The following is a 13,477-nucleotide window of genomic DNA, read 5'->3' on the forward strand; positions in this document are numbered from 1 at the left end:
AGCTGGGCACACCTAAAATGCCCAAGGGCTTACAGGTTTAGTGGGTTTAGTGATAGCTTCAGAACAAAATATAAAGAGTCGTACACTCAAAATAAATAAAAATGCATTTCATTCCCAACCAAATTGAAAGGCTTCAGGCTCTGTGAGTAATCTTGGGCTTGTCTTTTTATATTCTCAGCCTCCTAATTTAACCATCTGGAATTCTTTCTAAAGTGCCATCCTATTCAGCATTTAGAAATGAAAGACTTGACTTTAAATGGAAAATCTACATTTCATTGTAAAGAGAGAACTTGACATCCGTGGCCCATTCTGCACAAATCACAAATATGTGTACTTAGCGGATGATGAAGGATAACTCCAGAAATGTATTTCACACATGGCAGGAGACATGCAAATGGAAGAATGCACCGAAGAACCCATCAGTGCACCCCTGTCCAGCATCCTAGTGTCCTACAGTATCTTTTCTGAGCTTCTGGAATGTTAGTGTAACACATGTTGACATCATATCCAGATGCAGAGTAACCTGTAGACTGCAGCATGATCCTTGGCTGAACTACACACCACGGTCCTGTCGACACAGTTCAAAATCAGTCTTAGTTGCTTGATCTCTAAAATGGGACTGAAAACAAAACTTCACAGTATTTTTATGATGCTCAAAAGTTAAAATCAAGAATATGTGTATTATCTTGGGAAAATTTAAAGCACTATTTAAAAGTTACTTTCCAAATAAGAATAATTCAGGATGGGGGCGGGGGGTGTCTAAGAGTTACAGACCCCAAAGGACCCTGGAAGTGGGATGGGGGCCTTGAGGTCCTCAGCATTGTCATGGCTATCATTTGGCAAGGGCAAACCCTAAAGAGCCCAATGTGCCCTCATAAATAGCATGGGCTTTATCCGGTCAGGGTGAGGAGCTTCCAGAGGTTTTCTCACAGGGAAATGACATGAACAGATCTGAGTTTTCTTTCTTCTGCTTCAGCTCCACTTTAGGCTACTCTGACATTTCCATTTCCTGCATATTACAACAGCCTCCTAGTGTGTTATCCTTTTCCCAATGGTGGTGCAAGAAGAAATTGGGAGCAGGATAACACATTAGGAGGCTGTTGTAATATGCAGAAAGTGGAAATGTCAGAGAAGCCTAAACTGGAGCAGAAACAGAAGAAAGAAAAGGAGGAAAGATACTCATAAGTATTTAGAAAGAATTGGCAGAGGTGGGGTGGGATGCAGGAAGGAAAGAAATCTAGAATGACTCCTAGGTGCCAGCTTGGGAAAACTAAGTGGAAGGTATTGATTGAAGTCATAAATCCAAGAAGAAGTCGTAAATCCAAGCAGGATTTTCCCAATTTCTTCTGGCACCACCCTTTGCAGGGTTTTTGCAAGGTTTTTGCACCACCATTGGTGATCACTAATATGTTGAGCCTTGGAAATGTTGTGTCTGAAGATGCCGAGATGGGAACAGATCTCCAGCAGGCAATTGGATATCCTGGTCCTGAATTCAAGATGGATGTCAAGGCAAAGAAATTCAGTTTGGAAATTGTTGGCACTCTATTGCTAATAGTTGAAGTGATAAATCCAGATGAGATCGCCTATATGGAAGACATACCGCTTTACTTGACGTGGAAGTATCAAACACGATTGTTGGGGATGTCAGTCATAAAGCTGCCACAATCCCAGGTGAAACATGGCCAATCATAGCAACCAAGGCCCTTGCATTATTCCAGGATGGGCACTTAAGCCAAGAAAGACCAATGCAGAATCTTCTCTGAGGTAGATACATGGAATCAAGGAAGCCTAACTGCAGACTAAAGCCCCCACACAGAGGAAGACAGAACAAGAGATGGAAAGAAAGACAAAATCCAGACAACAACGCTTGCATCATAATTTAGCTAAGCCTGAAGCTGGATTCTCCCCTGAACTTGCCAATTGTGAGCCAATGAATTACCTTTTATTATTGTTGTTGTCTATGTTAATTTGATTTGAGTTTCTTGCAAACTAAATAGTCTTCACCCCAGAAATTGGTAGCAGAAGTGAGGTGCTGCCAAAAACAAACAAATAAAAACAACAACAACAAAAACAAACAAACAAACAAAAAGAAAAAACAGCCTAAGAACAGAATTGGCGGAGTCAATGCAAAGTGGAGAGTGATGGAAATCCCTCTGCTTTCTGACTGAGAAGCTGGTGATGCATGTCGTATAGTAGCAAAGTAAGTAGCTGAATCCTCATCTATCTCAGGACTCAGATCATCTGCCCATTAAGCCAGGAATCTTAGGGAACTTAGTTAGAAAATATGCATCTAGGGGAGAGGGGTAATAGAACTTGGCTGGTGCAGCTACACTGTGCAACAGGTTGAGAACTGCGAGATGGGTTACATAAAAGAGATTGAGTATATAAGTAAACATACTGCAGGTAATTATAGCCAGATTTCTCACTGTCACCAAAGAGAAGTAGCGTATGAAAAGTGGAAAGATATGAACAAATCCTGGGGTGGTGGATTGGAACTGGAAGTATCAATGTAGATTTACCGTTTTTAATAAACAAAGGGAGATAAATATAGAGAGACATGTGGAGGTATGTATGTACATAAATGTATTTAGATACACATATTTCCTGACTGTTTCTACTAAGAGGGCTGAGAAGCTATGACCTCCCAGAAACACACCAGATCTTTTGAATTTTGGCTTTTAGATCTTATTCTTCACTAAAAGGAGCAGGACTCCATGAAGAAATCCCTGAGTGCAGGGAAAATGCAAGATGGACCTAGAATACCTTGATATGCCAAAAACAAAGAAAACACTCGAACATTAATAGAAACATGGACACAGGACAAAGGAGCCAACTTGGAAGGTCTCCCACTAGTCAGGCTTTGGGCATCAAAATAAATAATGATAATAATGGATTGTAATCTGTTTAATAAAATAAGAATCCATGAATCTGTATTGATTTAAAAAAAATAAATGGATAAATACACAAAGGAGAAGTTCTACCTCATAGTAGAATACCAACTAATAAATGTAGAAGAAAGAATGGAATTAGAAGAATCACCATATGGCCAACACTACAGTCATAATTGACTAAGGCATGAATTATTAGTAGTTGCAAAAATTAGTAAGTGAAAGTTTGATGAGGAAGAGAATGCTTTGCAGAAAACTACAAAGCAGGAAACATGGTTGAGAATAAGACTAAGACCCAGGTGGAGCTCCTCTCAAACTGTCCCTGCTGGCAGATACAGGAGCCAGCAGGAGAACCTGATGCAGGGTAGGCACACCTCAAAACTGGGACTTAGCCTGGGAGGGTTCTTGGCTTTGCCTGGGAAGGAATTCAAGGGCAAGTCAGTGGTGTTAAACAGCAACTTTGATTGAAGCAGCAGTGTAAGTGTACAGCAGCAGCAGAGGTGCTGCCCCTTGCAGAGCAGGGCTACCCCATAGGCAGTGTGCTCAGGGTAGCAGGTCAGAGCCAGTTCTGCAGTCATGTTTATACCTACTTTTAATTATATGAAAATTAAGGGGCAGAGTGCAGAAATTTCTAGAAAAAGGGTGGTAACTTCTGGGTCATCAGTCATTGACATGGAAAGGGGTGATAACTTCTGGGTATTGTCATGGCAATGGTAACCTGACATGGCACATTGGTGGGCATGTCTTATGGAAAGGTACTTCCACCCTGTCCTTGTTTTAGCTAGTCCTCAATTTGGTCCAGTGTCTGAGTGCTGCCTCTGGAGTCAAACCCATCCATGGTGATGCTACCTGGGCAAGGGCCTTACCTCCCAGTTCTGTTGTTTCATATTGCCACAAAGCCATGTCTGAAGAAAACTACAAAGCAAAACATCTAGGCCTGTAGCTAAGACACAGATATTAAAAAACTGAAGCTTAGATTCAAAGAGCACTTAAAATTTTTCTGTGCAACAAGAAGGCTGGAAGTAGGTGGTTACTGACATCAATCCAGTAGCTTTAGGGCTAACATCTCTGAGATTTTCTTGGCTTTTCCCTCATATTCCTCCCCCAAACTGCTGCAACTCCAGCCACCATATCTGCATTCCAAGCAAAAAGGAAAAGGCATATCAGTTGAATCTGTTCCTCAATGGACAAGAGAAATTTTCTTAAGGAGCGAAATGAAGTGTAGCCAAATTGATTGATGATGAGTCACCCCACTGCCAGAAAAGGGAATTGTTGCTTTTCCACTACAGCAGAACATGTGACCACAGCATATTATTTCTCCTCTCTTTTTCTATAAGGGGAGACTTTATTGTGGTTATACAGCACAGCAGTTATGTGTTGCCTTCAAGAAGCAATGCAAAGCAGAGGCTTAAGCAATGAAGACATTTAATTACCTCACATTGAGAGATGTCTGGAGGAAATGAGTTCCAGCTTTCGAAAGTAGTTCAAGGATATGATCAAGAGCAAAGCCCTTTTCACCTATCTGCTCTGGCATTCTCAGTAGATTAGCTTTTTGTCTTTAGTTGTATAGGATTGACATGTAGTCTTAGGAGAGATATTCTCTCTCTGCTGGGGTTTCCATGCTGGCAAGATGTGAATCTGAAGCCTTTGAAGAAAATTTTCCCACCACATGGAAAAAGAGTTTCTTCAGCACCAAGTCAGCAGACAGGAAAAAGTCAAGACCCAAAAAGTGGAACTGTACCATGACAGCACCAACCGAGCTCCTATGTCCAAGCGGCCCGGAGTCCACCTCCACATGTCCCAGTTACTGTGCCCACAGCTCTCCCTTTTTATTTTTTCTTCTCCTATTTCTCTTTTTATGGGTGTGTGGGGGAGTTTAGAAATGGAGTGGTCCAGCAATGCCACTTTTGGATATATATCCAAAAGAATTGAAAGCAGGGTCTTGAAGAGACATTTGTACACCCATGTTCATAGCAGCACTATTCAAAATAGGCAACGGACAGAAGCAACCCAAGTGTCCGCTGACAGATAAATGAATCAACAAAATGAGGTATATACATATGATGGAATATTTTTCAGCCTTAGAAAGGAAGAACATTCTGATACATGCTACAATATGGATGAATTTGAAGACATTACGCTAAGTGAAAGAAGCCATTTACAAAAGGACAAATATTGTAGGATTCCACCTACGTGAGGTACCCAGAGTGGTCAAGTTTACAGAGACAGAAAGAAGAATGGTGGTTGCCAGGGCTGGGATGACGGAGAATGGGGAGCTCTTAACGGGTACAGAGGTTCCATTTTACAAGATGAAAACATACTGGAGATTAGTTGCACAACAATGTGAATGTACTCAACACCATGAACTACACACTTAAACCTGATTAGGATGATAAATTTTATGTTACATGTATTTTGCCACAATTAAAAATTTTGAGACAAGAATTGAGTGGAGTTTTTGTCACATGCAACTAAAAGTGTCCTGACTTGAAGAAGAAGAGAGGGAGAAAAAGAATGAAGCATATTGTGGAGAAAGAAGAAAAAAAGATAATGAACTGAGCACCAGAGAATCCCAACATTTAAGGAAAAGCTGGGCAAAAAGTAACCATGTAGATGGCTGGGATGAAGCTTCCCAGAAGTGAAGGTGGATGAAGGTGACGTCCCTTCATTTATGAGACCAGGAAAGAGTCACAAGGAAGCCAGGGCAGAAGGGTTTCAGGTTGGAGGGATTAGTGAACAAATCCAAGTGTATTTCAAGAGGCCAAATAATATAAATAGTCAAAAGTGTCTACTAGATTGGACAGTTAGAAAGTTTTTCCAGTGAAGATTCAATAGAACCAACAGAGAATACTTTGATGCAGTGGGTTCAGGAGCAGATGAAAAGGGAAGTAAAGAGACAGAAAGCATGCATAGCTTCTCAATGACCTTAGAAGCCTATCACCTAAAATTAATTGCACAAGTATAGTTTCCAGGTGATTAACAGTGAGGCCAAAGTTAAGAAGTAGCTCCCATTATCCACAACGGTGGGAAAGAGCAGAAAGGCTTGTCCTTGGCACAGTCCAGGGGGCCTTGTTGAGTGGACTTCCTGCTGACAGCCTGAAAGACTGTGGAGACTCAGGCTGGCCTGCTCCCTCGGTCTCTCTTCTCCCTCAGATTCTTTGCAAAATGAGGGGTAGCCATGTTTAATATTTTACCACATGTGTCTTATCTCTCTCTCTCTCTCTCTCTCTCTCTCTCTGAATCTCTCTCCTCCATGTATGTGTGCATGTAAGAATATGTGTGTGTGCACGCATATGTGTATATATGCAGATGGCTTTCTCTGAACTACTTGTATTTCATGGCCATAATAATTTTTTAATTGAAGTTTTATTTTAGGTTCAGGGGGTTCGTGTGCAGTTTTGTGGCTTGGATATATTGTGTGATGCTGAGGTTTGGGGTAAGGATGACACCGTCATGGAGGTAGTGAGTGTAGTACCCAATAGTTAGTTTTTCAGCCCTTGCGCACCTCCCTCCCTCCCTTTGGAGTCCTCAGTGTCTATCATTCCTGTCTTTGTGTCCATGCATACTCCAACGTTTAGCTCCCACTTATAAGTGAGAACATGCGGTATTTGGTTTTCTGTTCTTGTGTTAATTCACTTAGGATAATGGCCTCCAACTCCATCCATTTTGCTGCAAAGGACATGATTTCAACATGATTTCATTCTTCTTTATGGCTGCACAGAATTCCATGGTGTATATTTACTACATTTTCTGTATCCAGTCCACCATGGATGGGTACCTAGGTTGATTCTATCGCCAATAGTGCTGTGATGAACATACACAGTGAGTGAGTGCATTTCGTAGAAAAAATTACTTTTCTTTGTAATAAGATTACTGGGTCAAAAGGTAGTCCTGTTTTAAGTTCGAGAAATCTCTAAACTGCTTTCCACAGTGGATGAACTAATTTACATTCCCACCTGCAGTATATACGTATTCCCTTTTCCCCACAGCTTTGCCAGTGTTTGTTATTTTTTGACTTTTTTAGTAATAGCCATTTTAACTGGTGTGAGATGGTATCTCATTTCAATTGGCATTTTTCTGATGATTAGTGATGTTGAGCATTTTTTCATATATTTGTTGGCTGTGTATGTGTCTTCTTTTGAGAAGTGTCTGTTTATGTCCTTTGTCCGCTTTTTAACAGCATCATTTATTTTTTTGTTTGTTAAATTATTTAAGTTCCTTATAGATCCTAGATATTAGACCTTTTTTGGATGTATAGCTTGTGACTATTTTCTCCCACTCCATAGAGTGTCTGTTTACTCTGTTGATCTTTTCTTTTGCTGTGCAGAAGCTCTTTAATTTAATTAGGTCCTACTTGTCATTTTGGTTTTGTTGCAATTGCCTTTGAGATCTTAGCCATAAATTCTTTGCCAAGGCCAATGTCCAGAATAGTATTTCCTAGATTTTCTTCTAGGATTCTTATAGTTTTAAGTCTTCTATTTAAATCTTTGATCCATCTTGAGTTAATTTTTGTTTATGGTGAAAGGTGGTGGTTGTTTCATTCTTCTGCATATGACTAGCCAGTTATCCGAGCGCCATTTATTAAAGAGGGAATCCTTTCCTCATTGCTTACTTTTGTTGATTTTGTCAAAGATCAGATGGTTATAAGTGTGCATTTTTATTCCCAGGCTCTCTGTTCTGTTCCATTGCATGACCATAATATTTTAGAAGAGTTTAACCCAGTTCCATTGCAGGATATCACATTTTGGTTTGCTTCAGATTTCCACATGGTTACATTTGTATTATGTGCTTTTTTGGGTTTTTTTGCAAAAATAACAGATATAATCCTGTTTTGTCTCAGTGCTTCATATCAGGAGGCACACAATGTCAATTAGTTACATAGCTTGAAATATTTAATATTCACAACAATCCAACAAAGTTTGCACCAATACGTAAACTCTTCCCCCAGAGAGCCGAGCTAAATTGATCAAGGTCAAATAGCCAGTAAAAAGCTGACCCAGACATCAAACCCAAGTCCATCTGGCTTCAATATCTATGTTCTTTCCACACCACATCCGCTCCCACTAACAGCATCCCATGTAGGCATAGCACACTGTGGATCTCCATCTGAATGTCACCTGCTGCTTGCCCCTGTTACTGATTTTCACTACCTATACAAATATTCTCATCACCCTTTTACTCTCTGACAACAGTTTTTTGCCTTGATGTCCTCATACCTGCTGCCGCCCTCTGAATATCATATTTCCTGGCTACTCAAAGTGTGGTCCACAGACCAGCACGAGACATCACCTAAGAACTTAGAAATGCATAATTTTGTGCCCTACCCTCAACCTACTGGATCAAAATCCATATTTTAACAAGCTCCCCATGTGTATACACAATGAGGTTGAGAAGGGCTGCTGTGTTTCACTTGCTTACTGGACTTCCTCGATGACCAGTCCTCCACCCTCCCTGCCCCACCACTTAATGGGGGCATGTCTTCTTCCAGGCTCAAGTGCTTCCAAGTGGCCCTGTCCCCTGCAGGGTGGCCATAACAGGAAAAAGCCAGAATTATCACAGTTTCCACCTGTGACTCCTACAAATGAGACAACATGCTAAGACCTTTAGGAAGAATCTCTGTCCATAAACTGGATTTGTGTGCTTCTTTTCTTGGGTTCTTTAGCAGGAGTGTGAGTGTTTGCATCTAGAAGGGATTTTCATTTTTAGTCTTCTATAAATAAGCCAAACACATGCCATCCTTCGTCACACTCTTCCTGGCGCCTACCCCTTCACTCTCATCAGCACCCACAGCTGGAGCAGCCTGAACTCCCACCCTCCCCAGCTCGCGGGACCCGTGCAAACTGTGGAAACTCGAGCCCTCGCCTGAGGCCTCAGTGTCCTCAACAGTCCTGTGTGCCTGACTTGGATGCAAAGCCAGACCTCACAGGTAGCTTCTGCTTAGATTCTCAGACACAGTCTACTTGCTTTAGCTTGTACTTCTGGCTTGAAGCCCCATCTCTGAGTTTTAGTTCTGTTAGCCAACCCCCCCTTCTGGAGCCCAACCTTCCTTGACAGGCAGCTTTCATTATCATGGCTGGGTCTGCCAGACACTTAACCATCCACCTTTAGCCTCCTGCTAGGACACATACTGATTCATCTTGTCAGTTGTTTGCAAGTATCAACCAGAGTCTCCCATAACCTTGGAAACCCTGCACCCTGCACTGACTTTCAGTCTCAGATTGACTGATGCTAGAAGAGAGGACACTCTTGGCAGGAGATACAAGAGGAACTACAACTGGACCTGGCTAGTTAGATTTTTTTAGATGAACAGAATGGATTTTATGTCATCTTACTTTTCTCATGAATTCTTTACAGTCTACAAACTGTCCTGCTTAATATCGCTTTCTTTGCAAGGCTGTCTGGGTGACCCTGGGAGAGAAGGCTATGCAGGTTTCTGGCTAGGGATAGAATCCCAGGGAACTGGATGATGCCAGAACAGGTAGGGGCTCACATTCAACTCTGGGGCATGGTGTGAATTTCAGTCAAAAGAGTATCAGGGTCAGGGTAGCTCTGAAATCCCAGCCCAAAAATGTTAAAGGGAAAAGGGAAGCAGGTTAAGAAGAAAAAATCAGGTTTAAAGCAAAGGATCTGCCACTCAAGTCAACCAGACAGACAGGAATAGGAGGCAGAGCCTGGGAAAACAGAACATCCTGGGGACACAGGGACCAAGAGAATGGGAGGGGACTTTTTATAGGGAGCCCATAAACTAGCCACAGGTCAGGAGAGAAATGAAAGGGCTAAACTGGTTCAGATAAAAACAAAGTAGGAACAGGGATGCTAACTAGTGCTACAGTATGTAGATATTGTACTAACTAGAAGCCTCACTAGAAAAAAAAAAAAAAAAACAGGATAAAAGTCATTTTACCAAGTTGACACACCAGAGCAAACCCCGGAGCATAGCACCCAAGGATACTCCACAATACGGCCAATAAACACATGAAAAATGCTCAATATAATTAGTCATTAGGAAAATGCAAATTAAAACTACATTGAGATACCACTATCCACCTATTAGAAGGGTGAAAAGTTTTTTAACTGATCATACCACGTGTTGGTGAAGATGTGGAGCAACTGGAACTCTCATTAACTACTAAGGGAATGTGAAATGGTACAACCACTTTGGAACATCTTCACTCCTAGGTATGCATCCAAGATAAATAAAAGCACAAGTCTACACAAAGACTTGTACCCAAATGTTCTTATAAGCTTGATTTGTGATCATCACAAACCAGAAACAAACCAACTTTCCATGTGCAGGAATAGATAAATAAATTGCGGTATAGCCACACAATGGAATACCACTCAGCAATAAAACAGAATGAACTGTTGATACACATACAACATGAGTGATTCCTCAAATCATTAAGCTGCGTGAAAGAAGCCAGTAAAAGAAGAGTAAGTGCTGTGTGCTTCTATTTATGAAAAAAATTCTGGAACATGGAGATCAACCTGCATTGACAGACAGCAGGTCCCTGGTTGCATGAAGACAGGAGTGGAGACAGGCATGTGAAACAAGGAACATTTTGGGGATGATGAAAATGTTTATTCTCTTCATCATGGTGAGGATATCAAAGGTACATGCATGTCTCAAAATGCATCAAAAGGTACACTTTAAATATATGCAGTTTGTGATACTTGAATTACACCTCAAGAAAGTTTAATAAAAGAAAAACAAAATGAAACAAACAAAATTTCCACGTACAATTTATCACATTCCCTTCCTTCTTCCTGCCATGGAGCCCAGTAACAGATAGAGAGTGAGGTCCCTGTCAGCCTCCATATCTGCATGAGACATGAAAAAGTTTCCCCTGCCAAAGCAGGGATGAAATTGTAGCAAAAGCAAAAATAATCCTTTACTGATTTAAACAGGTGAGATTTAGGTGTTATTTATAGCATAGTGCTAACCCGTCTGACTGACACAACCTCCAAACTCAGTATGTTGTCCCAAAGTCTCATTGAAAAAACAAGTTAAGCCGGGCGCAGTGGCTCAAGCCTGTAATCCCAGCACTTTGGGAGGCCGAGATGGGCGGATCACGAGGTCAGGAGATCAAGACCATCCTGGCTAACACGGTGAAACCCCGTCTCTACTAAAAAATACAAAAAACTAGCCAGGCGAGGTGGCGGGCGCCTGTAGTCCCAGCTACACAGGAGGCTGAGGCAGGAGAATGGCATAAACCCGGCAGGCGGAGCTTGCAGTGAGCTGAGATCCGGCCACTGCACTCCAGCCTGGGTGACAGAGCGAGACTCCGTCTCAAAAAAAAAAAAAAAAAGAAAAAACAAGTTAAGCCAGGTACAGTGGCTCCCGTCTGTAATCCCAGCACTTTGGGAGGCCAAGGCAGGAGGATTGCAGGAGGATTGCTTGAGGCCAGAGCTTCAGACCAGATAAGGCAACAAAGCAAGACTCCATCTCAGGAGAGGAAAGGAAAGGGAAGGGAAGGGAAGGGAAGGGAAGGGAAGGGAAGGGAAGGGAAGGGAAGGGAAGGGAGAGAGGGAGGGGAGGGGAGAGAAGAGGAGAGGAGAGGAGAGCAGAGCAGAGGAGAGGAGAGGAGAGGAGAGCAGAGGAGAGGAGAGGAGAGGAGAGGAAAATTAATTTTAGAAAAAGGAAAAGAACAAATTAACAGTCCAACACACAGTAGATCATGAAACACTTCAGTACATAAAATCTGCCCCCATAGAGTTTGAGAAACATAAATCAGACTTCTATTTGTTCAAGTGACAGAGTGATTTCAAGATTCAAACGCTTGAAGTGATCCATCATACCAACCACAGTGTATGTGGTGATGATGAGGGTTAGGACTTCATAAGAGAGAAATGGAGATATTGGACATGCCCAAGTCACCCCATCTGACACCACGATATTGTTCAGAGCCAACTGAAGAACACAGAATACACTATGATGAAAGAAAAAGTCAGTACTGTTAAGATGGTCACTTGTAGTGAGATAAACTGAAACATCCCTCTGCTCTTCAAAAGAAATTTGAAGTTACACAGAAACTATTTGAAGACAGCACCATCCATCCCAGATGGTTTAGGCAAGGTTTTCTCAATTAATATGAAGACTCCTTGGAAAGAGGGCAGACCCAGAAAGGAGATCAGGATTAATGTTTCATAAGAAGTAAGGCTGAAGTACTATTAATAAGAAATGCCAGTTCCTTACAGGAGACTAAGCTAGTCTTTAGAAAAAAATTAACACTTGAGATGATGAAGTATTTCATCTTGGCCATTCCAAGAAGGAATCAGAGGCCATGATCATCTAAGGAGAGAGACCAGAGTGTAGGTCCAAACCAGGGCCCTCACAAGAGAAGCCCAAGGGTCCACTAGGCACAGCCTTCTATTCCCAGAGGTCTCAAAGGTTCATGTTTTGAAGAGTCACTGAGCTACCGTGACAAAACTGAAAGCAAATGTTTTCAGCGTGGAGCATAAAATGTGTAGCCCATCATCAAACCCAGAGTTCAGTGTGATTTAATTCTTCAGAGCAGATTTGTTATAGGACATTTTTGTTTTGGAATTGTTCATTTATAAAACATAAACTTCAAAATATGATAGTTTGCAACCCAATTGCAGCTTTCCTTCATTTTTACAAACAAAAATATTGGCCCTCAGATAATGAAAATTCCCCAGGTATTCTAGGTTGTGAGAAGCTCAGTCATACACGTACCTACGCCATCAACCACCCCAACCCATGGGTCCATAGCTCATCAGTCCTGGCTTTGGAGCCAGCAAAAACTTAGGCCAAGAAGAACTCCATAACATATGGAAGAATCACTGCTCTGAGGTGGAGTAGGGTAATTTGTTCTGAGGAAGGATGCAGTCATCAGATGGTGGACCTCTTACAAAGAGGACTGTGGGAGAAACAGGAAGAGGACCAGGGAGGTGAAATTAATAAAATGAGGAAGTGTCCATGTAGGACACCCTCTGAAGTTCTCAATCATAATATCTAGTTCCCCTCTTTATCCCATGAATAGTTCAAGGCAAACAGTTGTCCATAAAAACTCTATAATGTGGAAATGCAAATCAAAACCACAATGAGATGCCATCTCATATCAAATGACTATTATTCAAAAGTCAAAAAATATTAATAACAGATGCTGGCAAGGTTGCAGAGAAAAGGGAGCTTATATACTGTTGGTAGGAGTGTAAATTAGTTCAACTATTGTGGAAGGCAGTATGTCAATTCCTCAAAGAGCAAAAAACAGAGCTACTATTCGATGCAACAATCCCATTACTGAGTATATACTCAGAGGAATATAAATCATTCTACCATAAAGACACATGCACATGAATGTTCATTGGAGCCCTATTCACAATAGCAAAGACGTGACTCAACCTAAATGCCCACAAATGACAGATTGGATAAAGAAAATGTGGTATATACACCATGGAATACTATGCAGCCATCAAAAAGAATTAGATGATGTCTATTGCGGGAACATGAATAAAGCTGGAGGCCCTTATCATTAGTAAACTAACACAGAAACAGAAAACCAAATACCACATATTCTCACTTTTAAGTGGGAGCTAAATGATGAGAACACACAGACACAAAGAAG

The sequence above is a fragment of the Macaca thibetana genome, chromosome 7, assembly GCF_024542745.1.
Source record: "Macaca thibetana thibetana isolate TM-01 chromosome 7, ASM2454274v1, whole genome shotgun sequence".
In the NCBI taxonomy this organism is placed as follows: domain Eukaryota; kingdom Metazoa; phylum Chordata; class Mammalia; order Primates; family Cercopithecidae; genus Macaca; species Macaca thibetana.